Genomic DNA, 27,192 nt, shown 5'->3' with positions numbered 1-27,192 from the left:
AAGCCTTCAAAAGCCTGCGAGATTTAAAACCCATGTGAGTAGTCTGACTGCATAGTGCCTGAATGTTAGCTGGGGAAACGCGAACGGAAGACTGCAGCTGTGAGGATGCCTGCACTTATCCTACAGTTTGATCTCTGTTTCTAATTGAATTTTAAATGTGCTGACCATGAGTCAGAAGCGAGGCCAGACTAAAGCTTCAGATGAAAATGCTGAACCTGCCCCAGAGCTGCTTTCTGGCTTTGAAACTTCCAACATTGTTCACACTGAAGCTTATCGGTTCAGTGCCTCCCGTTTACCTGTCTCCACCTGCACCAAGGCTGGGTGCATCAGAAGCTTTGAGCCCCATGGCTGTGGTCACCACACGTGTCCTTGAGTTGGGGAAACTGTTTTGCTCAGAGTTCAAAGCAGACTAATGTCTTGTAGACAGTAGGACAAGAGTTTGTACTGTTCTCTCTTTTCCTGCTCTGACATCCCTGTCACAGAGGAGTGAGGCTCTGAATTTTAGGCAGCTGAGGTCACACTGCGTCTAGCATTGCAGCTGGGAGTTGTGCTAGCAGCACTGGTGCTGGCATGCTGGCAGCTCATTGCATCCTCTTCCCCTGCACAGCCAGCCTGCTGAAAGCATGGCCTGTGAGCAGCAGGCAAAGCAAGGGTCTGTTTTCTTTAACAAAACAAATATTTTAAGCAGAAATCAGACCTTGTTCTTTGGGTTGCCCAGAGTGGCTGTGTGATGCAGGGTTTTGACTTGTTGTAGGGGGACACTGGAAGACTCTTTCAACCCAACCATAAAAATCAGTTTTTAGCACTCTGAGTTCTTTGTTTTGGTGTTGGGCTCCTCGAAAAGGAGGGATTGGACTAGATGATCTTTTGAGGTCCCTCCCAATCCCTGACACTCTGTCATTCTGTGAAAACGCTTCAACTCGGGAGTCCTATTTCTGTAAGGGCAAGGGAGCTCATTAATTCAGTATGGATTTCAAGATTCATTAGGCTGCTCCTCACCTGGCTTTCTCCTGAAGCTGCTGTGGTTATGTGTGCATCGTCTGCACCTTGATGAGGCTGCAGCGCATGCTCCAAGTTCCTCTGAACCTTGTTCTCTTGCTGGTATGCAGGGGCCGGTACATCTGGAATACTCAATGGTTGCCAGAAGTCTGGGTTTTCTGCCACAAAACTTCAACAGAATTTATAGAAAATTAATGTAGATGTTATGATTAGTGGCTCGTGCTCCCAGGTGGTGTAACTTCATTTCCATTAGTGAGGCGAGCTGAAATCCAACTCCCAGCACTTTTTTAATGAGAGTGGGAACCTGGTTATTTCCCAAATGGTGAGGTGCTTTTTGATTGGAAAGGGAGAAGTTCACAGAAACATTGCAATTTTTTTTGGCATTAAGCACAATCTGAAGCTACCTTATTAAAGATCCCTGTGAATAATAATAAAAACACAGAAAAACCAAAAACAGCAGCATGCAATTAATTTCAAAATACACTTGGTGTTCTTCTGGTTTCCAGTTGACTGCAATTCCTTAAAGCTGCATCTCCATTGAGGAGATCTACTAACCTAGGAAAATAAGAAAAATTATCAGGATGTCCTGTTAAATGAAGCAGAAGCAAAAGGCACTTAGCAAAGCGGTTGGTGAAGTTTTTGTATAATGGGCAGTAAAAGGCTCAACTCAGTTTGCATACTTCACTTGAAGAATAATAGGCTTCTGTAGCTCATTACTTTGTCCCGGTGGCATGTTGTTACACTGTAGAAGCCTTCAGACTGTAGCTGACAAGCATCAGTATTGTCATCATCATCATTACCTTCTGCAGCAGCTGAGACCTGGCCATCTCAGGGGTGCCATTGCTGGGCTGGCATCTTATTTCTCTTATCTGCAATAAGCCTCCCACTGGGCCCCATCCATAATATTCAAAGACATCAAAATGATCTCTTGCTGCCCTAGAGACTTCTTTATGTCTCTGCCATACAGAACACACGCATTGTTTGGAAGAGGGTGGCATAGAACAATGATAATTTATTAACACTACAGACCAGATATAGCATGGTTTATGTCTGACAGCGCTAGGCAGGAAAAGCAACAAGATGATCTAAGATATCAGAGCTGGTAGTATTTTTACAAGTTCAGTAGCTTTAGAGCTTTGATCTGAAAGTAATGTACATTTTTGACCAATACAGTCATGGTAGGTCAAGTGTAATACCAAAGGACATCCACTTATTTAAGAACATTTCTTACTTCATAAGCGGACTCCTCTGTTAGTAACGTGAGCAGCAAAACACAATTTTGGGAATTGCTGCCTCAAGGTGTGCTTGTGATGAATGGATTAATTGCAAGTGATACAGTGGTACATGAAAGCCTTGATGTGACTGTTGGGTGTCTGCATGTGCATCTAAAGGGGGGGGGGATGGCTGCCTTGGTGTACAGCAAGGGGCTGTGAGTGCTCAGAGGGGATGGGCTCTGCTCGCTTACCTGGGGAACCTGGTGCCAGAGGCCAGGAGGCTCTGGAAGGAGGGGAAGCCCCTTCCCGGGTGGCTGGGCTGGCTTCTGAGAAACGGGGTGTGAGAGATGAGCTGTAATTCCATAGCTTCCATGTAAGCTGAGTGTGACTATCAGCCTGTCAAAAGCCACGTAAGAGAGAAACTGACCTTATTTGCAGGTAGTTAAAAATAAATTTCTTCTCAGACTTGCAGTATTATGAACACTTGTTCATGGAAGCCATCAAAAGTGTCGTAGATGTGCACAGGAAAATCACTCTTTTCATTTTCCTCATGTAATTCTTCCACTCAAACCTTGTTTTCCTGCTTTCACAGGTGGATTTGGTATGTTTTCTAACTTGAGAGGTCCAAACAGGGCTTACTCTGTATGGGGCATTGCCTAGATGGACTCTTGGATGTGAGATGGGAAACCACACATAGCCACATGGCGTTTCATCCAGCCTCCTGTCCCAGCTGGCTGATGTTTGTACCAAGCCTGTCAAAACCTAACACCAGGCTGTAAGAATCTCCTTCCCATCTGGCAGAAGTTACCCAGCAACTTGACAGAGAAGCTGGGAATCCATGTGGCTGCACAGATACATGAGGAGGCTGTGGTAGCTGTACTTCTTAGGAACAGCCCTCTGGTGTCTGGAGCATCAGGTCAGTGATGGGAAATGGTTGCAAGAGTCACTGACGTGAACTTTTCCCCCTCAATTACTAAAGATTCTTCCCCCATACCGAGGGGTGCTGTCATGTCTGGAGTGCGATAAATAAGGCCAAGCATTAACATTCTTTAAAATAACATGGTGCTTGAAAGAGGAGAATGAACCTTACATGGCATATTTCCTCTGTAATCCCTTTTTGTGCTTAATGTGTGGTTGCAAGTGAAATCTCCCATCTTGACATTTTCTGTGGATGGGCTCGCCTGCTGGAAGAGCAAATCTTTGATTGCCCTGTGCCACGTTACTGCTCTGCTGTGCTTGCCCATTTGCACTACCTTGCGGGGATGGGAGTTCTTTCAGCACTTGAACAAACAAACCCTCCAAAGGTTTGTCAGTGGGTTTGCTTTTTGTATCATCACACTTGACACTAGCAAGGAAGTCAGCTTCCTCTTAGTAAGTATCTGTTAACTTGTGCTCATTTTAATGCTAGGTGGAATTGCAGGAAAAAGTAGTGTCTTTTATTAGGAGGAACAAATATTGGAAAAACAGATGCACTTTCAGGCTTAAGGCTGATAGGAGCATAAGCCTTTAAGCTTGCCATTTTTCTGCAAATGCCTCTGAAGTTTTAATATTGGATATCATCTCTTATCTCTCCCTCCCAAACCTTACTTCTCTTTTGGGTTGCTTCAGATGCGGTAACCTGGGTGCTGCTTCTTATGCATGCCTGAGGAGGGACCCAACTGTTTTAAGTGTAACAGGGCTGTGGCCCTGTCCCAGGTCTGCAGTGCTCACACACTGAGTGGTGCCTGGGTGCTGAGCAGCACAGGTGGTGCTCTAGCTGTAGTTCTTCAGATATGATCCTAAACTAGTGGGAATTACTGCAGTGGCGGTGATGCCACCTGTCTGATAGCTTGAAGAAATGCTGTTACTACTTATCTTGAGCTCTTACAGGGCTCCTGTTGCACTCAGGAAGCCTGAAGTACATCTGCGTTGTGTGGCTGGATGCAAATTCTGGTCTGCTCAGTGCTCAGGGAAAATTATCCATACTGCCATGAGAAAGCAATGCTGCCTGCCTTCCAGCACAGGCAGTAATCTGGGTCAAGCACAGAGCTCTGGAGATGTGACTGCAGCATCAGGATCAGTGCTGGCTTGTGCAGAGCTTGGAGTGTGGCCAGAATGAGCCCCTTCCTTACAGAGCTGCCTGTTTCCACTGATATATCATCTTCATTTTCTGTAGAGTTTCTGCAGGCTCACACACTGGCTCCAGTGTCATGAGATAAAATTTCCTTTTATTTATATCTCAGCTGCATGATCCAGAGAGGCTGCTGGTCTAATAATGAATGTCTGTCACATAATTCAGAGTAAATACATCCCATGATAGGTAATCATATGGTGAACACAAGTCATTTACAAATTCAAATGCAATGTTCCCTTTTTTTTTTTGAAGATTTAGCGATGGGAAAATTCAAAACCAGAGTATCTTATCTGAGTGTCAGGTTTAATTTTCACTTACTAAAAATATTAGTTGAGATGATATTTAAGAAATTTAACATGAAGAATTTATTCAGAGGAGATGCAAGTACCTTTGAAACCTTTGTTCTCCGTGGAAACAAAACGCTTTGCAGGATTATTAAATGCTACTCTGTGAGCTGTGTCTTTCAAACTAGCTGGGTTCAGAAGCGCCTGGGCTGATTGTAGAGTGGATGTGAGCAGCCAGCAGCAGGGCTGCTGCTACCTGGGGCAGCTCGCACTGCCTCTGTGCAGTAGGTGATGCACCTGCCTTGCTTTCACAAAGCAGACCAGCATTCATTATTATTATAATTCTTTAGGGCATAACTTCCAAATACTTTCATTATGGTAAGAAGTAGCATGTAAAGCTACTTTTGCAGTTAGTGTTGTACACTGAGGATTAGGGATCTGGGTTTGATTCTTGATTCTGCCGTGCTTTTCTGTGTGACTTTGGAGACTGCTCAGCTTCTGCCTTGGTGCCCGTTGGTGGCTTTTCCTCCCCTGTGCTTGTTTGTGCCCATTGTGTTCTGAGCTGTGTCTCTGTGGGTGTGAATGCCAGCAGTACAACCAGGTTGGAATTAGAAGAGAATCTGGGAGATATCATGGTGAGCGACTGTGAGCACTGAAAGAGCAAAGTGCTACAGCATGGGGTGTTTGCCAGCCACATCCCTTCCATCCCATGCTTTTAAAATAAGGACTCTCAAAACTAGAGAACAGTGATGTCAAACAATGCTCATTTGTTTTCTGAATTAGATCAGATGTGAAAGATGACTTTAAGTAATACAAACCTCAGCACGGGCAATGTATTCCCTTTGTTTATTAAAACTGTGGACACAACTTTATGCCTAGATTTGAATTAAAGACCATCAGTTTGTGTACTGAAAATTCATGCAAATTCATTTGCTCTTGCGCAAAGGCATTCCTGCTTCAACTAATTTGAATGAATCTGTAACTTTGGGTGTAGAGAACGTAACCATGGCTCGTGGGTGCTGCTGGTTTTCAAGCAGCCATTCTCACACCTGAACCTTCTGCAAGATTTCCGTGGAAATGGGTGATTCAGCTGCACAGCTCTTCTGCAGCGGGGAATGCAATGGGATGCGGGAGGAGAACACACACTGAACCTTTTTTGTAAGCTTGGGGAAAAACTCTTCTATTTCATTACTGCCCTGTGAAACCCGAGGGAAGGATTTTGTTCTCAGCAGGGGAAAGATGGGTTTGTGGTCTTGGAGAGAAGCATATCTCCACAGACATGCGAGCAAGGGTGCTATTTTCCCCTACTACAGCTGGACACGTGTCACATCAGTGAATGGAGTTACATGCTAGGAATGAGAGAGCGCTGCTGTGGTGCAGCCAGGTGCTGGCGGTAGCGCGGGTGGCTGCAGGGTGAGCAGGAGGGCTGCAGAACTTCAGCTGTTTGTGAGATTTGTGGGGCTCTCAGGGCTTTGCTGGGGTTGACGTACTGTCCTTGGCGGGGAGGGGGAAGGCGGCTGGCTGAGGAATTGCCTCTTGGAGTAATGCTTTCTTGTGCCTGCAATGTAAAGGAGACAGAGCAGAGCTGAAAGCAGTCACATTCGTTTTCTTCCAACTAGAGAAAAAGGACCCGGCACAGGTGGCTTTTTGTCTCAACACGTCAACAAACGTGTAACAAATCAGAAAAGAGCTTCTACACGGTATCAGTAAGCTGCCTTGCCCGGGCTTCTGCAGCTGCTCTGTAACTGTAGCAAGTCTCCGCTTCCCAAGTGCGGCTTTGCTCATCCCCATAGGGGCCGCTTTGCTGTCTGCTGCTGCACATGGCCTCAGAGCCGTGGGGCTTTCTTGCAGCCTTCCTACGCGGTGTGATCTCTCCCTCCCAGTCCTGTGCACGCAGTGCGTTAGGAGTTTCCGTTGAGACACGGGGGCTGTGAGGGTTTTCAGTGGCACAGCCTAGAGCTAGGAGTGTGCATCGCGGCCTGAAGGACTACCGCTGCCATTCTGGAAGGCATCATTTGCGAACGGTGTGCTCAAACGCCACCTGCTCCAAAAAGCAAGAGGTGTTGGTGAAAACCGGCCGCGCTTTCTCCGTGAAAGCAGCGAGTACTTTCTTCTTCAGCTGATGTATTTAAGATCCTCTCCGACCCGAGCCACCTGCCCCCGGAGCAGCCGTGCACACCGGTCCGTGCGAGAAGACGAGCGGCGCGCAGGGCCGAGTCCCCGAGGCGGCGGGCACAGCGCGCCCCCTGGCGGCGCACCCCGAGCTTACATCCCACGGCCCCTGCGGGAATAGGCCGCCCCTGTGCGGCGCCGGGTGAACGGGTTCCACGCGGATATTTCCGCAGGAGCCGAAGGGAAGAGCTGGCTGCCCCGCCTGTGGGATGCGGGTAATGGCTGGTTGAGCAGAACGAGCCGAACTGTCCCCTGCTGCAGCCCACCCGCCCTGCGGCAGCGGCTGTGTTCGGACTAGGGAGAGAATATCAGCTGGAAAAGATGAGCTGTATTCTTTCTGCGAAAGTTTGGGGGAAAACAAACTATGTGCTTTCACTCTTGCACATCAGGCTTCCTTTTCCGGTTATTTTCAAATAACTCTTCTACAATCAAGGAGAGCTGTGGAAGTCAATATGCGCTTGTTCATGTTTTGCTTTTGCTTTTAGGAACAGCTGACAGCAGAGGAAGTTAAGACATACTTAAGAAACTCATAAACCAAGATTGTAACAATTTTGTACGATTTATAGGGTTTATTTAATGAGCTTGGGTAATATGGAATGAAAATGGTTCCCCAAAGGCCCCAATCAAGTAGAACATTGAACTGGAAAGCAGACTGTAAATTGTGCTTTAACTAATATTGTGTGGCTCCTGCTTTTTATGGAACACCATTTCCTCTGTGGAGGAGAAGTGAGGAAAAGTGTGGCTGTGTGATGCCCTGCGGGGTCTGAGCAGCGCATCCTGGGCCGCAAGAGCAGAGTGGCTGCAGATGCCTGCAGGAAGGGGTACCCAGAGCACAGTGCAGCTTCTGAGCTCTCCTCGCTTTAACTCTCCTCTTGAGCTTACACTGGTGTTTAGGTTTGAGCTCAGTGAAGTAAGGATCATTAATCAGAGTGGAGAGATGTTTCTTATTTGTTTTATTCAGTGATACTATTTTCCCTGCTTATTGGGATGGGTGGATACGATTTTGTCTCTGTGCTAATTAAAGTGCTTAGATTTGAATGCGGAGACAAATAACAATCCATTTGCAATCCACTGGGCAAAATGTCAGCGCTGTCACTGGTGCAGTTTCTCTGCTGCCTGCACTCACGTAGCTCAAGGTGCAGGTGTTGGTGGGTCGCTCCATCTATGCCCAGGAGGAAAGCTGTGCAGAAGGTTGAAAACTCTGCTTTGAGAAACATTTACTGGTTAGAAACTCAGATCACATCATCTTCTGGTGTTTCCATTTTTTATCCAACGTTTGAGTCCAGCCATGAATGAGAATCCATGGGAGATGTGAAGTGTAATTCTATTAATATTGCTTTCTGTTTGAATTTTTTTGACAACTCACTCTCTTGTTCCCTTACCTGATGGCAAATATTGAGTAAAAAATGTAGTAGAATGAATGTGTACGAGATTTGAATGAAAGAAGGTTATGCACTGTTTTGGTCTACTGATCTTTGAAGACCAATTGTTACAAAGCTACCTTATTTTGATAAGTAAACATTTTGCGACGGGTTGTTCAGAAAAATCAAGTGTCTGGTTTGGGTCTAACTGAAATCAAACGAAACTGAAATCTCATTGGCTTCAGTGGGTAGAAACAAGAGGGCACTTCTGTGCACCTGAAAGAAAGAAGACTAAGATTTCTCAAGAGTAAAGTGAGTGGGAGTAATTGCTCTGCCTCTTAAGCATTATTAATATGGTGAAGTCATGGCTTTGCCTTATTTTTTTTCTGTTGAAACTGCACGTTTCTTCCAAGTCCTGCCTCCCATCGCAGTCTTGTTCTGATCCCAGATGTTCTGCAGCTAGGGCGAGGAGCTCTCAATGTTCTTGAGGTCGGTAGTGCTGGGCACTGTCCTGGCCGGGTCCTGGGAGGGACAGCACAGTGTGAAGGTTTGTGTGCTTGGTAGGCTGTCCAGCCCCTATGGAAAGTGGTGGGCACGGAGCAAGCTGCCATGGCTCAGCTCCAGTGCTGGTAGGTGTCCTCTGGTTGGTGGCTCATCAGGGTGTAGCACGTGGGGCCTCTGAACCGTGTCCTCTGGAACGCCCCTGGGAGGGCTGCCTTGGCATTTCCATTTAATATAGATACGCTGGACTGTGCTGGCAATAGCAAACTGAATGTGGTGGAGGAAATTAGCACACTGACAGCTGCATGCCAAGTATCCAGTATAAATGCATTGCTGTCAGAGAGACAAGGCAACTCTGTCGCCCTTTCATCAGATGTAATTGAATGCCTACAGAGGTGGTAATTACAAATACCATCCAGACTGCACAGACTCATTTGTCTTTGCTTATCATCAGAGCAAGTATATTGGTCATTACTAAAGCATTAAATATCTTTGGAGAGGAACATGAAAATCAGATTAATAAAGCCTGACATGCATTATAAAAAATGCTTCTCCATGAAAGTCAAGTTTTGTAGGTAGAGCAATGCCAAATGAAGTTACTATTCTAGCAGTCTGTTGACCTCATGTTATGCTGGGAGAAACAGCATCTCTGAAAAAGCCACTTTGGATTTTTATTGCTGAAGGCGTTCTTCATATTTTGCAGCCTTCTGAGCTGCTTTGAGATTTAATGTACTCTCTGGATTATGAACCTGATGGCTGTGGAGTTAGCGGTATGCAACTAGTGTAATGGAATTGTAATGAAAATCTGGTGAATAAAACTCTACAATAGAGATCAGGGTTCAAAGCTTATTTAGGGAAAATGTGGCAGTACCTGCATGAGGTATGTCAGTGCAAATCAGGAGCTGCATAGGCAAAGCTACTGGAATGACTTCCTATTGACATCAGAGTAAACAGAACTCGATCTTTTATGCATCATTCTGATATGAGATGTTACATTCCTGTCTCAGGCTGCAGAACATGAGTTTTTAGTCCAAACTAGTATTTCCCTCCCTACGCTCCTGGAAATAATTAATTTTGCCAGTGGTTTCGTGAGTACTTTTTAGCTAAAATTATAGTATGTCAAAATGCTTTGAGATCTGGCGTAGCCCAAATCCTCCTCAAAATGTGGATTGTTATAAAGGCTTAGAAAGCCCTCTCTCTCCTGAAGACCCATTATCACTGGATAGGGTGTTTCTATCTCTTGTATACATAAAGATGTATATAAAATGGGACATCACTGGGGACCTTAACCAGCTGCTGAAGCCATCCTTCTGGATTTCATTTTGAATTGGATTTTCATTTGAAACATGGTCTTTGTTTTATTGGAAGGATGTGGGGCTACTGTAGTGGGTTTAAGTATTCCCTAACAGATTGGTAATTGCAGGCTATATATATGTAGTGTGCCTGTGTGTGTCATGAGAGGAAAAAATACACTAAAATGTATTCCTCCCCCAGCTTCCCAAAGCATTCAGACAGGTGAGAAAGAAACCCCCACAGCCACCCACCCTTGGTGTTGGTGCTAGCCTGTACATGGGGCTGGTGGAAATGCCTGTGCAGGCAGGGGACAGCCAGAAGCAGCTTTCTTCCAGAGCAGGAGACTCAGCTCTATAGATGGAGTTGCTTTCAAATATCCATAATCAGAAGAAGCCTTTAATCACTTAGTTTTAGCCTCAATTTAGATTTTCATGCATGCCAATTAGTAGAACCTTGTTTTCTAAAGATACAGTCTTTCCTATTTTGAAAGCTTGACAGTTCTAACGCTCTAAAATTATTGGAGCTGACATGTCTCCTCAAGAACACTTTAATCTGATTCTTCATTCTCTTATAGTCTGTCATAATGACTCAAAGCCCAACCACCCCCCCCCCCAAAAAAAAAAAACAACACCAAAAACCCTTCCTATGAGTTATTTTTTTTTACCTTTCTTGAACTCTGCAACTACTACAAAGAATTCCACGTGTGGTAGGAATTTCTCTGTAGGAACAGAGAAGGGCTAACTGAAGATGCCCAGTACTTAGGAATTATGATGGAGCGCAGAGCAGCTTGCTGGTGGTGATGCTGGCTCAGCTGAGGCTCAGCCAGTGCACCCTGGGTGCTGGGTCCTGTATGGGATGGGAGCCAGGGGCACGTGGCAGCTGTGAGGTCAGCGACGGCACCTCTTGGCCTTGCTGCTTTGGGACTGACACTGCTTTTGCAGAAAGCAAAAGGGTTCTTGTGGGAGCATTCTGTTAGCAGAATAAAGATAATGATAGTCAAACCAGGCAGTGCTCAGGAGTGGTGGAGCTTTGTCACAGTGTGTTCCTGATGCCCGTGTTGACAATGCCTGCTGCATTGCTGTGTGCCAGCTCTTCTTGGGCTCGTGCCTGCCCTGCAGGCAGAGTGTTGGAGACAAGGAGTTTTTGGTAAGAGTACAACGGGCTTTTCTTTCCAGAGAAAGAAACTGGAATTTTGATGAAATTGGGAAGCCATGTAGATAGTTGCTTTGTAACTTGCTAGTCATTTGCACCCATTCAGGGTGAGGCAAGGATGCCAGCCTTTGGGTTTAGTCACTGTTTGTAGTCAGCCTTGCAGTCCCTTCTGGTGGGTAGGTCACTACAGGGGCATAGCATGGGAGGGGGAAGACTGTAAAATTTAGTGAGATGAAAGAAAACGCTTGAATGGGTGATGTCAGCACTACTAGTATTCTTTTTTCCTTAAATGAAACCAATTATTGATTGCAGTGGGAGTTTGACTGAATAATGGATGATGTAAAATAAGTGCAAGTGAGAACATCCGGATTTATGTTCACACGCTCGGATATCAAGCTGTATGCTACTTGGTGTTTGAAATGCTTAGTCATAGCAGGAAGACTTGCTTATTATTCTGTGGAGGGAAAAGCAACAGGATATTATGCATTAACAGTCTAGATTCCTAATTAAAAACAAACAAGGGATGAAACTTGCACAATCAAAAGTGTTTAATCTGTGGAGGCTTAATTTTATGATACCCTTAATCCACCACATCTGCATATATAATGGCAGGTAAATAACCCGTTGTGAATGATTGATGTGAAACTCTAAACAAAAGCAAATTTCATCTATGGGTTGAAATGTCTTTTGAGTGATTTGAAGCCTACTCTCCAGTTGCCTTCTTTATTGCAAAGACACTAGTAGAGCACAAGATCTCTGTAGTTTTTCCATTGCTGTTTACAAAAATAATAATTTGATGCAGTTCACCTTTATTCTGTGTTTTTTTTTACTTTTGTGTTCTCCCCACAAAATTAGGCTGTGGGAGGACAGAAAGCCGTGCTCACCTTCTCTGCAGTCCTCGTGAGAGGCTACAGATGCTGTGTGGCACTGAGGGAAAGGGAGGGAAGGGTGCTGTGGCTGCAGGAATGTCACTTTCAATTAAACTGTCCTCTGCATCTTGTGATGTCTAGTCCAGGACGTGTTATCAAGCTTTATGCTGTCTCAGGCAGCTCCAGGACTGGTTTGCTGCTCCCCTGAGCCTCCTGCTGAAACCATAGCTGGTGGATACGCATCCTGTAAGTACTTGAGAGACTTGCCATCATCTTTGATGGTCTCTGAATCAGACCCATGTTGAATATGACACAGCAGCATTATCTGCTAGATTGCAAGTGGATATAAGTGGGTGCAGTTGCTGATTTTAGCCTCACGTCACCAGAAGATCAGCCCTTGTTTGTTGTACAAGAAGCAGCATTCAACATTTACTCATTAGAAGCAACAAGAAATGTGTACTGGGGGACAAAATATAATGGCACAAAAATTCAAAGCAGAATAAACAAAGAAGAGCTGTGTGATGAGCATGTACTCAGCTGGGAAATGCAAAATGATAAAGACATTCATGCTAGGGAGGAATTCTAATTGCTAAGGGGAGCTGAGCAGAGTATAAATAACCAGGCTTTGCCAGCTCAGATCTAATAAAGTCTTTATCCACGCCCAGGAAACCTGTATGCAGTGTGCTTGTTTTCATGCCATAGCTTCTAAATTTTCACCGCTGAGAACAAAGGTCAAGAACTGAGTTCTCTGAGCTGAGTGAGAAAATTCTGGTCACTTAATGGCTGAAGGTGGATTAGGAAAGGTGAATTTGGTGGTTTTAATCAGCAGTGCTGGGATGTGGGCATGGAGGTCTCCTTTGCATGCACCCTTTTGTTTTGCTACATTGCCAGCACAGTGAAATTGACATTTAAATATTTTATGAACATGGACATTAGACAGGGAAAGCCTATTAAAACAGAAATTCATATCACCTTGTATGCCACTTAACTGTGTAATGGGAGTTGCTCTTAGTGGTAATGTGCCATTACTGAGCAAACTGTACATGCTCACTGTATGTATTGGGGCCCAGGGGTGAAGAAGATTGATTCCTACTGGAGGTATAGGAAAGGGATTTAGGATAGAATCCAGGAGAAACATCCTACAAATAACCTGTAGGACAGAAGTTGTCACAGTCCAGCAACCTAACAGTAGTCAGAATCAAAGATCTGTTTTCTTCCTAAGTAGATTAGTGGTTGCTTATTCTTTACTGTAAGCATGATTAATAACTGTAATATGACAAGACAAAAACAGGACTCTACAACTGTAAGCAGGCAGATAAGCCCCACCACTCCCAGAGCGGAGCAGCTCATTGCAGGGTACAATCTCAGCGTACTGGGAGGCCAGGTTTCACCCTGATAGGCTGTGTGTGAAGCTCCTGCTGGAGAAGCGGTGAGATACTTAGGCATATTTTCCTGGTGCCTTGGAGGCACTTTCGGCCCAGTGCTCATTCTCTAAAGCCAATGCTTGGCATGCTGGCAGGAGCAGCTGAGAGCAGACCCACCTGGCCTGCAGAAAACTCTGCAGCTCATTAGAAGTGCAGGGAGCCTCAGCACAATGTGCTGTCCTCTGCCCACTGACCTCAGCACGGCATAGCCAGCCTGGGCCTGATGGGTGCTTTGGGGCTGGGCAGTGACCTCAGGCTGGTCTTTGCACACAAAAGATCTCTACAAGCTGTAAAGAAACTGGTGTGTGAGATGTTCAGTAATGGGCAGGGAATCAGTCATTAAGGAGCTTGGAAAACCTGCTTAGTTTTCTGCAGGGGGGGTTCTGCTTGATGTCCAGGCATAGCATGGAGATGACCTTCCAGTTGCCCTCCTTTCCACTTGGCCAGAAGCGATGCCCTTCTGCTCATACCTCGCTGCTAACACAGGACACATGGGGGGCTCGTGTGTGTTCTAGCAGCAAGTGAACAGGCTTACTGTTTAAAGTTGGGGAGCAACTGGTCTCTGAAAACCTGCAAATTTGGTTATAAAAGCAACTGGAAACAAGAAAGGGAAAACTGTCAGACACTGGGTTCCAGTGTGTAATTGGGAGAAGAGGGAAATTGCTGTTTTTTCTTCTTTTTCCTCCTGGTGTTTGGGCTTGATAAAATTGCTGACAAACTCCAGTAATACAACACGATGCATAAGTAAAAACAAAAGATGAGGAGTCCAGGAACATCCGGACAGTGGGGGCTGGCACTCAGTTCTACTTTCTGCTGATGGGATCCCTGCAATCTCTTTGGGTTCAATTCTGGCCTGCCCTTTTCAATTACTGGTTTTATCTTCTCCTGGGCGTGAGTCATTGCAGTGCTGCGATAGCCAACTGCTGCAAATATGACGCTTGTGAGGAGTTCTGTGCAAGCTCGAGAGAAAAAACAATGGCAAGATTTGGAATAATGAAGGAGTAAATCATTTAAGGGAAGAAAACAAAATGATGACTTGCTTTCCATAACAGCTTGTGACAGGAGGTTCTTCTTTCTACTCTTATATTGTGAGGAGAAGGTGGTTCAAGGTCTGCTAATGGCATTTTGCTTGTGCCGTATATGCCACAGAGCTGCCTTTTAGAATAACTTGCTAGATTCTGCTCCTGCTGTTTGCAAGTGCAGAAAAATGAGATTCTGAGGCTTACTTTGAGAATTGTGCTGCAGGGGAAAGGAACACTAATAGCAGATGAATAATTAGTCTATTGTTCTAAGTAAGAGATAATACACTCAGTGCGTGTCTGTGTTATCGCAGAGGTTATATGGCAGCTCTGATAGCATTGCTTCTTGCTAAGGCTGCCTGCCACTGCTCATTGTAAGAATCCTTTTTCAGAAATAAGACTCAGCAATGTGTGCTCTTGCAAATGTAGGTATATACAGTATTTTCAAATGCTGTGATCCTCTCAGGAAAGAAGTATTTCCTGTACGGAAGAGTTTTCTTCCTAAAGTATATATTTCAGCTTGTGCTTTGGTTGTAAGCTGCTTCTGGAGGGTGGTTTGTTGAGAAGAAGAACAAGGGTTCCTTTGCATAAATCAGTATCCCTCATCCTAATGTCAGGCGGTCAGTAGGTATTTTAAACAATCAGTGCAATGAAGGCCATCTCCAGGCCAGACTGCTGCAAAAGACTGCTCCAAGCAGCTCTGCACCCCTTCATCCAAAGCTGCACAGCACTTCTGAGTATGAGCTAAAAGGTTGGCTGACACAATTTGCCTTTTTGTGATGCACACAGGGTGACGTATGGGAGTGGCTGTACTGAAAGATTCTGTTCTGGACTGGAACAGTCAAGCTGACTGCTGTTTGGATTTGTAACCCTACTGAAAACTAATTAATTGTGCAGCAGCTGCAGTCTTTTGAAGACAGAAGTTAATTGTCAGGGTTGTCTCTATGGTGGCACAGCTTGCCCATCTGGGGTTATGCCCACGTTGCCGTCTGAGTCGTGGTCGGATGGTGTGTCTGTGATGCTTTACAAGGTGTGCGGTATGAAGGGTTAATAGTCACATCAGAGCAAATCAGTCCAATCTGTCTTAATCATGCTTGATCAAGCAATTATGAATGCAGATTCCAGGTCCTCATGGTTATGAGGCACCTCTGTGTTATGCGCTTTGTACTGTTTTTAATTTTCAGGCTTTTTCAGGCCATTCATCCTTGTCATTATCTTCCTCTTCTGCAGTGCAGTCTTGTGTCCTGTTTTAATTTCAGACTCTTAGGGCTGCAAAATTAAGGTAAGGGTAAAATAAGATGAGATTAGCATCCAATGAATGAACAAGTCTGCTTGCCTTTCAGGAAGGTCTCTTTCCAACCAGGGGAGCAGACAGCTCTCCCTTTCCTTTGAGTCGCTGTCGTGACTCACTCATGAAGAAGTGATTAAAGTAACTCATAAAGGTCTTTGGTGTCATGCTACATCACCACCTTGACTTTCAGTAGCTATACTATTGCTTAATTCCTAATTGTGCTTTAGTTTCCAAGACCTTTTACTCATTGTAACTCCTGAACTTGTTTTCAGTTTTCCTTTCTTTCACCCACATTTCCTCTTCTCATGCTGATGGATGGCAGGTTGTTTCCTGATAGCCTCCAGCTACTCAGCTTTGAACTCGAGACAGAGCACAAATCACACTGCTGCCCTGATGGTCCCTTCTTGCCAACTAGTCCTGAGCTTGTGAGTTTGCTCTTGGTCCTTCTTTTGAAAGGAGATAACTGACACGAAGCTTGTATATTGTGTACTTAAGAACCTAAATTTGCATGAAGATATTAATCAGCATTTGGCTATACTAATTACTGTTATTGAGTGTATTTATTTGCATGGAAGAGTGTGGTCAAAAAGTACATTTTATTTTCAATTCTGTTGTTGTATTTAAATCAAAGTTGTGCTCAGTGCAAGAATACCAAGGGGAAGTCTGCACAATATGATGATAACTTTGCCATGGTCTGCTTCATTGGTCCCTGTCCCATCACGCTGTGCATGCTCAGTATTTCTGTGGCTGTACAAGCTGCATTTGTGTGAATGGTCCAGTACTCTGCCACGCCTCCTGCTTCAGCGGGGGAACAAATGGTTGTGCTTCTCACGGAAAGAAACTTTACGCTGAAGAGAAGGCATCAGTTATAAACATCAGCCCCTGGGTACTGCCTGCCCTGCAATTAAACAGCTGTAACTCATCGGATCAAGAGGAAAAACAGCAGCAGTGGTTAAACGTACTTGTAAAGGTCAGAGAAAGTTATGTGTTGAAGTAACAGAAGCATGGCAAGCAAGCCCCAGCAAAAGGAATGCGGACCGGGAGGGTATGCACCATGCAAAGCCTCGTTTACGTTATCTTGCTAGATAAAAGACAAACAAAACCCTGAGATCATCTGCAATTTGTTATTTACAGTTCATCACTGTGAAATCAATTATTGAGATGCAGTTTAATTAAGGCAGGTTAACACTTAATCTAAAACTCTAAACCCATAACATGTAATCTGAGTTTACTAATCATTGTAATGCTAATGGTTGTTTGACATCTGTTCAGTTTAGCTGGGCGATCCATTCTGATGCCAATTTACTCAGTAATTCCCACCCCCCCCCCGCCCCAGTTCCGGAGAACAGTGTGCTTGATCACGGTAAAGAGCTGGATCATGGTAATAGAACAGTAATAGGGAACATTGTTCTTTGTTTAATTCTTGCTGCTGTTAATATTTCAGATAATCTTGGTCTGGGATACAGTTAACATTTTTGTTGACTCATATTAAGTAATTTTTCTTAACAAAGAGTTGAGTGCTTCCCTCAGCTGTGTCACTGACCTGTTGGCAGACTTTAGATATGTTTTTTGACTTTTAAGTTATTCAGTAAAGATTTTGTGCTTTGAGCCTGGTCACGTCCTTGTTCTTTACATAATACTAGTGGTGTGAAGGACCTCCCAGATCTAGCTGGATTTTGAGACTGTTGGCTCTTCACCTCATTGTTATTCTGCTTTTGTTTCTCATCATCCTGAGGTAGCTGCACTTTAATAGAAACAGCAGCAAGGAAGAAAGTGGGAAGTCTAAGTATAGCAATGCTATGATTGGGAGAGCTGGAGAGGGAACAAGCTGTCATCTAAAGGGCATGCTGCAGGAAGGACATCATGGCTGGCTGGCTGCACCATTGCGTTCTTTCAGGGCCTGCTCTGTGTCCATTCCCAGGGGATGCTTCAGAAAGACCACTGGGGGCACAGTGTCTGTCCCACAAGCCCATCTTTCACCACCATCACTCACTTCAGCCTCACAGCAAAAAAAAAAAGATACCAACGACAATTGTATGCAACAGAAATCTGTATCATCCAGGTCAAGTGACTCAAAGCAGGCTCTTTAAAATTACGAGAGGCTTGGAATGATGTGGGCTTCCCAAAGCTCAGATGAGCTCTGTCATGTCCTGCCAGTGCATTTTGACCTGTGTGCCCTGGCCCTCTGCCGGCCACACAGCCTGGGTTGTGCCTGCTCCAGGGGTGGGCGCACAGGGGCTGTGCCCTCTCGGGTCACCCTGCTCGTCAGTCAGAGCCCTTGGCTTGTGACCGTGCCCACTCTTGCATGGGGTCATGTCTGAAACCCGTTACAGCTCTTTTGTGAGAAGGAATGATCAGCTGTTTTTATCGTTTCTTAGAACTTGGTTCTTTGGATTTTAAAGGCATTTGTTATTGAAATAGAAGACTCTGCAGTGCCTTAAATTGTTCTCTTCTAAGAGCAAGGAATGCTTATTGAATTTCTTCCTAAGTCTTCTCAAATATTTTGCTGCAAAGAACAAACTGAGCTTGAGCACTTACAGGCGTTCTACTTTCTTCCCCTTAGGACATTATTGAAAAGGAAGACAAAGGTGGTCCCGAAGGAAAGGCTGTGTGTGTGTGTGTGTGTTTTTCAGCTAGCTATTTTGGAGTCACACTCTGTGTAAACTTGAAGTGCAAAGAAAACCATGAACTTAAACTTTGCTCTCCCCTCCCTTTTTTCTTTAAAATGAGAAGGAAAGCAGCATGAGTGATGACTTTCAGGCTGTTGAAAGAAACAACTGCATTCGTTTTCTAACATATCAGCTTCACGATGAAAATTTAAATGTGCCTTGTGAAGACAGCACCCTGATGTGAAAATATCGCTTTCCCCCATGGTGAATGGTGAGATCTGAGCACCAGGGAGCTCACCCTGGTGACAGTGAACCCTGCGGTGAGTTCGTGGGGGAGCTCACACCGGTGCTGTTAGCTCCCATAAGATGAGTGAAGCCATGTGTGTTTCAACCTTATTTGTCCAGTTTGTCAGTGCTGTAGGGTTTGTAAATGCTAGGCACGACTCAAATTTCTTGCATCAATGGCATTTCTATGAAAAGTTAAATGCTAGAAATACTGATAAGATCTCAGTGCGTAAGAAGCTATTTTTCAAATTCTTTTGGTGGATCTTCAGCAGGGCCAACTAACAAAGCCTTACCTTCAGGTGAGAGTGGATTAGATTGATGCTCAACATCATCCAAAAGTGTTCTTATTTTTGATTGCCTTTTCAGGTGGCTTCATCAAAGCTGGGAAGATTTCTTTGTCTTTTCCCACTGTTAATATGATTTACTATATGTATGAGTGGCTATTCATTTAAATGTAACAATAATTAAATGCCTTTAAGGTAGAAAGATAACAGGGCTTATGTTTGGGAAGCATTTGGCTACTTCTGTGTGTGAGGATTTTGCATAATCCTGATAATGTTTTCTTTGTTCAGTGAAATCACATTTCATTAGCAGCACAGTCCTCAGAGTTGTAGGAATTTCTGCAGAGCTGCCTGCCTGGGTAAGCCATGTGCAGAACCTGGTGTTAGCTCCTTTCACTGATGGGCAATCAGGGCTTTCTTCTTCGTTAACTTGCTTTGAGCAGCGATCCAAATTATTGCTGTTATTTTTGAGGTATCTGTTTACAGAAATAGGCTTCATTTACAGAAATAAGTCATGTGTATGCTGAACTCTGAGTGTGATTGTTGTGGTTAAAATCCAGCTCTGCCACTCTGCAGAGCCACCTGGCTGAAGCTGACGAGCCCAGCTGGGGGTGAGCAACTCAGGGTCTGTGTTGGGTTCTTCCCCAGGGATTCTTATATTTGTGCTAACAGACCTGCCGGTGTTGGTGGTGAAGTTTGTGTGAACGAGGACTTAGAACCGGCTCTCTTCCTAGCTTCAGAACGTTCCTGTATGGTAACTGCAGAACTGGCATTTGTAATTACACCATAAAAAAGCTAATAGTGAAAAGAGTTCAACTACTCTTTTTGGGATAGAAAATACATACTGTAATGCATTCAGAAAACAGTCTGAGGGTGGAAGATCAAGTTGTATTTGGATTTTCTCATTCTCTACCATAATCATTTTTGTTGTCTTGCAAAGCTCCGGCTTTGAAGTGCACTGCATAAAAATTCTGCAATAGCAGCAACTGTTTCTCTTCAGTTATTTTCCAAGTGATTTGATTTCCTCAATAACATTAACTACATGGAGGTCTAACAAGTTGTAATTAATGTATTCAGACATTTTCTTTTGTGAAGGACCAGAATGTGAGTGACAGCAAGAAGGGAAAAAAGCAGAATAAAATTGGATGCTTGAGAAGATTATCATAACATAAAACCTGACAACTCTTTGGCTCCTGAATAACATATTGTATTACATTGAAAAGTAAGGAAAAAGCTATTTAGTAACAAAAAAATAAGTGGTCGAGAGGGTTTTTTGAGGAGGAGAAAGACTTTCAAAAGCCTTTCTTATATTAGAAAGATTTGAATATTAAAGTTCACAAGAAGTTTATTACGTGTCCGGAGTGTGTGTAAAGTGGAGTGTGTGTGTGTATGTGGCAGATCTCCATCTCCTCCAGCTGACTGTGTGGGAGCGTTTCCCCTGCAAACTGCAGCAGATGGTGGCAGCCAGCAGCTGAAGGCAGGTAGAAAGGTGAGAGCAGGTGTGGCTCGTCAGCTTATGATGGGAAGCAGGCTCCCCAGCGTGGATGTTGGCTGGGGTTTTAACAGCTGCGTGCCCTCAGAACTGCTTTCAGTGGAAGTGAAGGCAGGAGGAGGGGCTGGGGCTCTATGGGATTACGGATGGATCCCTGAGTTTTCAGACATACTTTGCTTGAGACAAAAAACCACTGCAATGAGATGCGGTCTCTTTGTACAAGTCTGCTTACAAAAGCGCTCAGAGCTCTCCAGCCTTTCTCGGCCTTACAGCGCTGGTGTGGATGTGAATGGCAAAACTGGAGCAGGTGTTGGGCTCCACCACCTTCAGAGAAATGGGCTCAGTGCTGGGGGTTTCTGGAGGGGTTCTGCTCCAGCTTTGGGGTCAAAAGAGCTCAGATTACTTGGTCTGAAGTTGCTTGTGTGGGGGTGGTGGGGGTTCTCCAGAGGAGGTCCGGGGTCCGTGACAGGCTCAGCCTGTGCCTGTCCTCCCTTGTGGAGACCAGACCCCATAAGGTCACCTGTACCCTTTCCCCTTTGTGTATTTCTGAGCCAATAAAATTCCCATTTGCTCTGGTACATTTTGTAATCCACAGCTTTCAGGCCAGAGATTGATTATCTGTATTTCTAGATAAAATCAAAGCACAGTACTTAAAGCAGATTTCCACTCAATTATTTCCCCTAGACAGCTTAAATGATGCTTTGAAATCCAAGATTAACTCAGTAGCGTCTGAAAGATACATATCTGCTTTCCATTCTGGCTTTGCTAAATTTTTTAAGGCATTTTTAGAGCTCGTTCTATAATGTCCATGAAACGTATAAGTCATATTTGAAGGCTCAGACTGAGGTCTGTGCATGGTGCCTGAACCAGGTGACAAGAAGCCCTTGTGTTCAGAGCCTGGCTGTCCACCTGCACAGGTCGGGGCCGAGCAGCCGGCCTGGAGCCCAGGCTGCTGTAAGTGAGCGGCTTTGTCTTCCAGGAGGTTGGCCAGATCCCAACAAACTTCATAAGATGTTTAATAACAATCTTCATTTACTGCAGCACTGAGGATGAACTTATGTTTTCTGGCACGCTGGAGCTGCCTTCTCCCCATCGTTTATGCTAGATCTGAAATTCCTCAGGCTCGCTTTTCCTTCAGCTGGTGGGCATTTTTAGGTTTCCTTGTTTCCTGAATAACCACTTCCCTTTGGGTTTGTGAGCTCAGCAGACTGTGACTTGTTTGCAAAGATAACAAGGAACAAAAGAGGAGAAAGCTCCAGCCAGCCAGAGTGTGCTCTTGTTCCCTGCTACTGCATTCTTACATGTGTCCCCAGCATTAAACCCGAACAGTGTAATTCTGTGGCAGCTCATCTCTGTGATGTTCCAGACCCCTGGCTAATAACTATTCCTTACTTTCCTTACGTCTATCTCATTTTCCAAAGGTTTCTATGCTTTTTTCCTTAGGAATTTAGTACTGCAGACCTACAGTGCAATGCTGTGTGAGGTTACCTGTCTTATCTTACCGAGATCCTACAAAGCTGTTCATGGCCAAAATGAATTTACTGGTAGCAAATCGAGTGCATGATGAAAAACTGCAATCCTGAAATATGCTGGCTGGAAAGTAAAATGCAATTTTGATCCAGAAATAGTGTTCCTGATAGAGCTGTACCACTTCTCCTAGAGCCCTCTGCACACGTTTCAGATTGAGTTGAGGCTGCACTTCTGTCAGTCCCTGTTCCAACTGTTCTCTACATTGGTTCATGTCTTGGTAAAAGTTCAAACTGGATTTCTCTCAGGTGAAACTGGACAGAAACTCCAGCCACCCAGGATGTTTGGTCAGCCCATAGGACTGGGCAGGGAAAGGGACCGGAGCACAGATGCCAAGTGGTAAATGTAGAGAGTGCCAGAGTCTCAGCATCAGCAGTGTAGTTCTCCTGATCTAGTCCTCTTCTTACAGCATTTCCAGATGTAGGCAGAGCCTCTGGGGGTGGTTTAGAGCCTCCTTTGCTACAACTCACTAAGATGAGAACAACGTTTTTACTCAAAAAAAAAAAAAAAAAGCAACAACTTTAGATGATAATATTTCTGGTGTGGTCATAGAAATAAATTGTAGCAAGATGGAGCGCTGCCATTGCTGAAGGAGCCACAGCTCAGCCATTTAAGGGGTGAAAAGGAAATTTCTAAGGGCATTAGGGAGGAAGGATGAAGTCAAAGTAAGACAGTGGAAATCGGGAATTCAGGAGATTCTTTTGTGACTTCTCGTGTACAGAATGTGCAGCAATATTTAAAAGATGCACATTCATTTTGAGTTATATGGCAGATGGAGGCTTTAAAACTATATTATTTTTCTTGTTGACTTCTTGTTTAGAGATGTTTTTAATTGCCGTTTTCTTCTGGAAACTTTTTGTATTACGTTGATAGGTATAAGTTCTAACATTGTTGAAGGAGAAGAATATCTATTTAAGCCAAAAGAGACATGTCAACGTTTTGATGTATCTGTACGTTAATGTTTGAGTTAGGCGGGTTTCTCTGTCTTTTTCCACTGCTCGGAAGGACTGGTGATTCCAGGATACCTCCTCTTTGTCCGTTTCAGCTTGAAACCAGTGCAAATGAAGTGAATTCTTTGGTGCTCTGGAGGTGATTTCACAATCAAGAAAACTGAGATGCTGGTCAGGGAAAAAGATCTGTTTCTTTCTGATACTGAAGTGCAAGCTGGTACTGCGATGACAAAGTGCAGTATCAGTTACGATAAATTGCAGTTGTGTAGAGTAAAGGACTGGTTCATAGCTCACCAATAGATTGCGGGTAGCAGATTATAAAAATAATTGGAAAAGAAATCTACAGCCAGATGCTGCAGTTCTGGTGGGTTGCATAGTTACACTGTAATTTCAGTGAAGTTATTCCAGCTATTCTGATTTATAAGTACAAGAGAGATTAAAAGACTGAAAATGAGTATGATAGAATCAAAAGAGCTGCTAAAATATGAGAGCTATGAAGGAGCAGAATATCCTGGAAGGCATTCTAATACAGGATGAGTGCATGTCTCCTTTGGTGATTTTTTTAATCTTGAGTTTTGGCCCGTTTTATTTTTTCCTTGGAGTGCCATCATACAGGTTAAAATGGAATAACTGCGTAAGTTTGCAATCTTGTGTTAAAGCGGCTGCATCTATAACTCATTTCATGAAAGTTTTACCATTTATTTCCTTTTTCAGCATCATGTTTCAAACTCGATAAAGATGAACTTGAAATAATATCTGTATCTCATGGAAGATTCAAAGCCCTGTAACTGAACCCATATTCCCTAAAGTGCTTTCTGGGAGCAGTGTTATTTTAATCTAGTGGTAGAAGTTAAAACAAACTCTTGGCAGTGTTTATATTTGCACCCTTGGGACAGATGATGGAGCTATTTGCTCCAGTCTTTAATCAAATTTGGGTAAGCAGCACTAGTGTACCTTGATCATCCATATTTTGTAATTGGTACTTTTAGCTGGGGGAGAGGGAGTGACAAATGCTTCCTCATTGTTCCTTTGATGGATCTGATTCAGCAGAGTGTGGCAGGAGGGAATGGTGAGCGACAGCTCTGCAGATCAGCATGCAAGAGATGGAAGACCTCGCTTGCTTCATTTGATGAACTGTTCTGCAAATCTGTCTCTGCGGTAACACCAGAGATGCACAAGACTTGATTTAGCGCAGCCAAATCTGTTTCTTTTCTGCAAGGTAAACTCATTGAACTGGGGCAACTTGCTTCATCCTCACAAGAAAGGGCTCGTAGGGTACAGAGAGTGTCTGCCTGCAGCTGCTGAGGTGCTTGTGCCAGCCAGCGTGCACCGAGAGAGCTTACCGTGAGTTAAAAGCTTAGCTCGTGGTGGAGATGGATCTCACTGTAGGAATACATCCAGAGTTGTGCAGGGCATTGCAGACTCCTGAGCAGAGGAGAAGCATTAGAAGAATAGAGTGATGATAAAAGTAGCGTTTGCTTTTTTTCTATTCCTAAGGCTGCCCTACTGAGGCTACTCCAAAAAATAGCAAAGCCAAGCATCCTGTCGATGCATTTTGCCTGTGTTTTTAGTGAATCACTGACTTTTACTGCGCTATCAAGTTAACCAGCTGGCTAACAATCAGGAGTTATATGACATCTTGTGTAAGACATTGTAGTATCAAAGAGCACAGCTTTGTTTAGGCGGTGTTCTCGTTGAACTGTAGTTTATTGCATTAAGCTAATATATATTATATATAATATTTTATATATATGTATAAATATAGATCATATATATATAAGATCTTTGTCATTTTCTGATTTATTCCTAGACCGGATTCCCCCAGATTCATGGTAGGAAACTTTCTGGTGTTTTAACAGTGAACATCTCAGAGCACTAATCAAAATGAGGCATTTGTGCTTATCCATACTGATTAGAAGTCTAGTGTCATCTTATTACCCGGTGAGGAGGGATAAAAGCCTTTGTCTTTTTTTAACTCATGGTTTACTTCAGTGTAGTGTTAATATGCTGTGATTCTGAGAGCTGGATGATTTCTAATGTGATCATGGTGGTTTTCTGTATATGAATGATAGACAACAATTCAGTTATGAAGTGCACAGTTCACCGTTCCACCTTTGATCTCCAAATGTGCGAACGTTGCTAATAAAAAATCAGTTTCATAAGAACAAAAGATTAAAAGTTATTTCTCTAGATATAGTTAATAGAAGTGGGCATCTACAAATAACATAAACAACAAACCTGGAAATGTAAAATCTTCCTACGAAGCAGGCGTTCTCACACCGGTTTTGGAATGGTGGTTTTGTTTCCTTGGCCGAGGCTGGTGTAGGTGCTGCCAAGAGAGATGCTGCAGGTGGCAGCTCGGTCCCCAGCACGACGAGGCACTCAGCACTTGGTCTGGGTGGGCAGGCAGCACCACTTCTCTTATTCAGGGCATTGCCTTTCCTGTTCAAGTGCTGGAGGGTTGCTTTGTTATCGCAGGTTCTCATGCTGCCAATTGCAGCATAAATCACAGTGCGTGAAGCAGCACATGTTATTCCAGCCTCATAGGCTCTGTTACTACTGATTACCATTTTTAAAGGCTTTTGGAGCACAGTCCCAGCCTGCAGGCGGTTTGAATACTGAGCTGTCCAGTTTCTAGAGCCAAGGACGTAGACGTTGGCTGGATTCAGCTCCCAGTGCAACAGGAACTGCAGCCATCCAATATTACCTCAGTATTTATTTTTGATTCCCTGCCTGTGTGGTGTCTGCATGCGTTACCCATCATAACGTGGTGCAGTTTGGGATTTTCGGATGGTGCTTAGTTCCTTGTGTCTATTCAGCTCTGGCTGCAGGGCGCAGCTGTGCTGTGAGTGTGTCCCGGTGCAGCAGAGGTTGCGTGCTGCCCACCTTCCTTGCACATAGCTCAGGTCGCTGCTGTCCTCACCTGGATGGGATGTTCTCATGTGCAGTGGGAATGTGTTATTTTGGGTTCTTCTCATCTGGGAGCGGTGGAACAAAATGATTCACTTTTCATCTTTGCCTGTGACATCTGAGCAGCAGGAACACGTTGAGGAGGAAGGTTCTTTTTCTGCAAACTATTGAAAAGGATAATGGTATGAAGAATTTACTCAACAAAGCTGGACTTTTCTGCATCTTTAGTGTAGGAAATAGCACAACAAATGCTGTAGTCTGACAAATAAGTATTTGAAGTGTCTGTGCAAGTTTAGGTGCAGGATGTGTAAAGTAGCTTAATATCTGCACAAGGCCTCATGATATCTGGGGCTAAAATAATTGCATTATGGCAAATAGCATGAAAGATCTGCGAGTTGAGTACAAGGCCTCTGTAGGGATGAAGCACTTCTTTTCTTGCCTTGACCTCACCTCTAGGTTTTCTATCCCAGAGAATAATCGTGACTGTGATTCCTGTCTGCACCAGCTATCAGTTCTGGGGTTTTACAAAGTCTTCTATTTTCCAAATTTTATATTACTTTATGTATTCTTGTGAGTCCCAGGAGCCTGGCAAAACTTGATAACATACAGACAAGAGTTTTGTTGAGTCGGATTCTGGAGGTGTAAGCAAGTCTTATCTAACTCTTTCACCTGTGACAGCAGGCACAGATAACAGTGTTTGAGGCAAGCTCTTGAGCACATCTTTCTTCACAATATTCTGCTTTTTCAGCAGGATGGGACATCCTTTCCAAAGATTCAGACTTCCTGCACTGAATTCTCTGATACAGCTTAACTTCTCTGGCATTTAACTTTGAAGCCAAATGAAAGAAAATCCAATAAAGATAAACGAGATATCTATAAAGGATCCAAGAGAAAATACAGTAGAGTCAGCAATTAATTTGAAGATACAATGTGTTGAGAAACTTGAGGATAATGGCTTCTTTAAGGTTAGGGCTCTTTGCAGTGAGTTGAAAGTCTGTAAGATAATTAATTGCTTTAGTAGCAACAGTTTCACAATCTATCATGGCTGTGATTCTCTACATGTTCCAGTCTAGCCACAGAACTATTTTGGACTAGGTGTATAAAATAGTACTTTGAAAATTATGCCAAGGATTGTGCAGTAAACATCAGCAAAGATCAGTTCAGCTTCCCACAGAATTAAACAAGTTCCTCGTACAAAGTTATGCTTTCTCTTCAACTGAATCTGTTTACTTCTTTTAGGTGTCCTGCTGTTTGTGACCAGAAGTTTCTTCCACTTCTGAGAGACAGGTAGGTTGATTGAACTTCTTATTCAAAATAGGTGGCCAATGGTCCTGTCAACTAGCTGTGCATTATTTAGTAGTGGTCACCTTCAGATGTGTTCTCTGGATTTTTCAGGAATGAGTTCCTTCCAGAATGTGTTGTCTGCATTGTCTTTGGTTTGGCTGG

The 27,192-nt window shown here is 44.0% G+C and overlaps 1 long non-coding RNA gene across 1 annotated transcript in view; it reads left to right on the top strand.

Annotated features, from left to right (window-relative positions):
* Positions 1–27,192, top strand: part of LOC110405086 — a 142,736-nt gene that overhangs the window by 11,231 nt on the left and 104,313 nt on the right. Inside the window, exon 2 of the long non-coding RNA XR_002442677.1 lies at positions 26,986–27,033. This is a non-coding gene — a long non-coding RNA (uncharacterized LOC110405086). The remainder of the gene's footprint in view (positions 1–26,985; positions 27,034–27,192) is intronic.

Source organism: Numida meleagris, chromosome 11 (genome assembly GCF_002078875.1).
Source record: "Numida meleagris isolate 19003 breed g44 Domestic line chromosome 11, NumMel1.0, whole genome shotgun sequence".
Lineage (NCBI taxonomy): Eukaryota > Metazoa > Chordata > Aves > Galliformes > Numididae > Numida > Numida meleagris.
The sequence above is the reverse complement of the archived record's forward strand: the minus strand, read 5'-3'. Positions and strand labels throughout refer to the sequence as shown.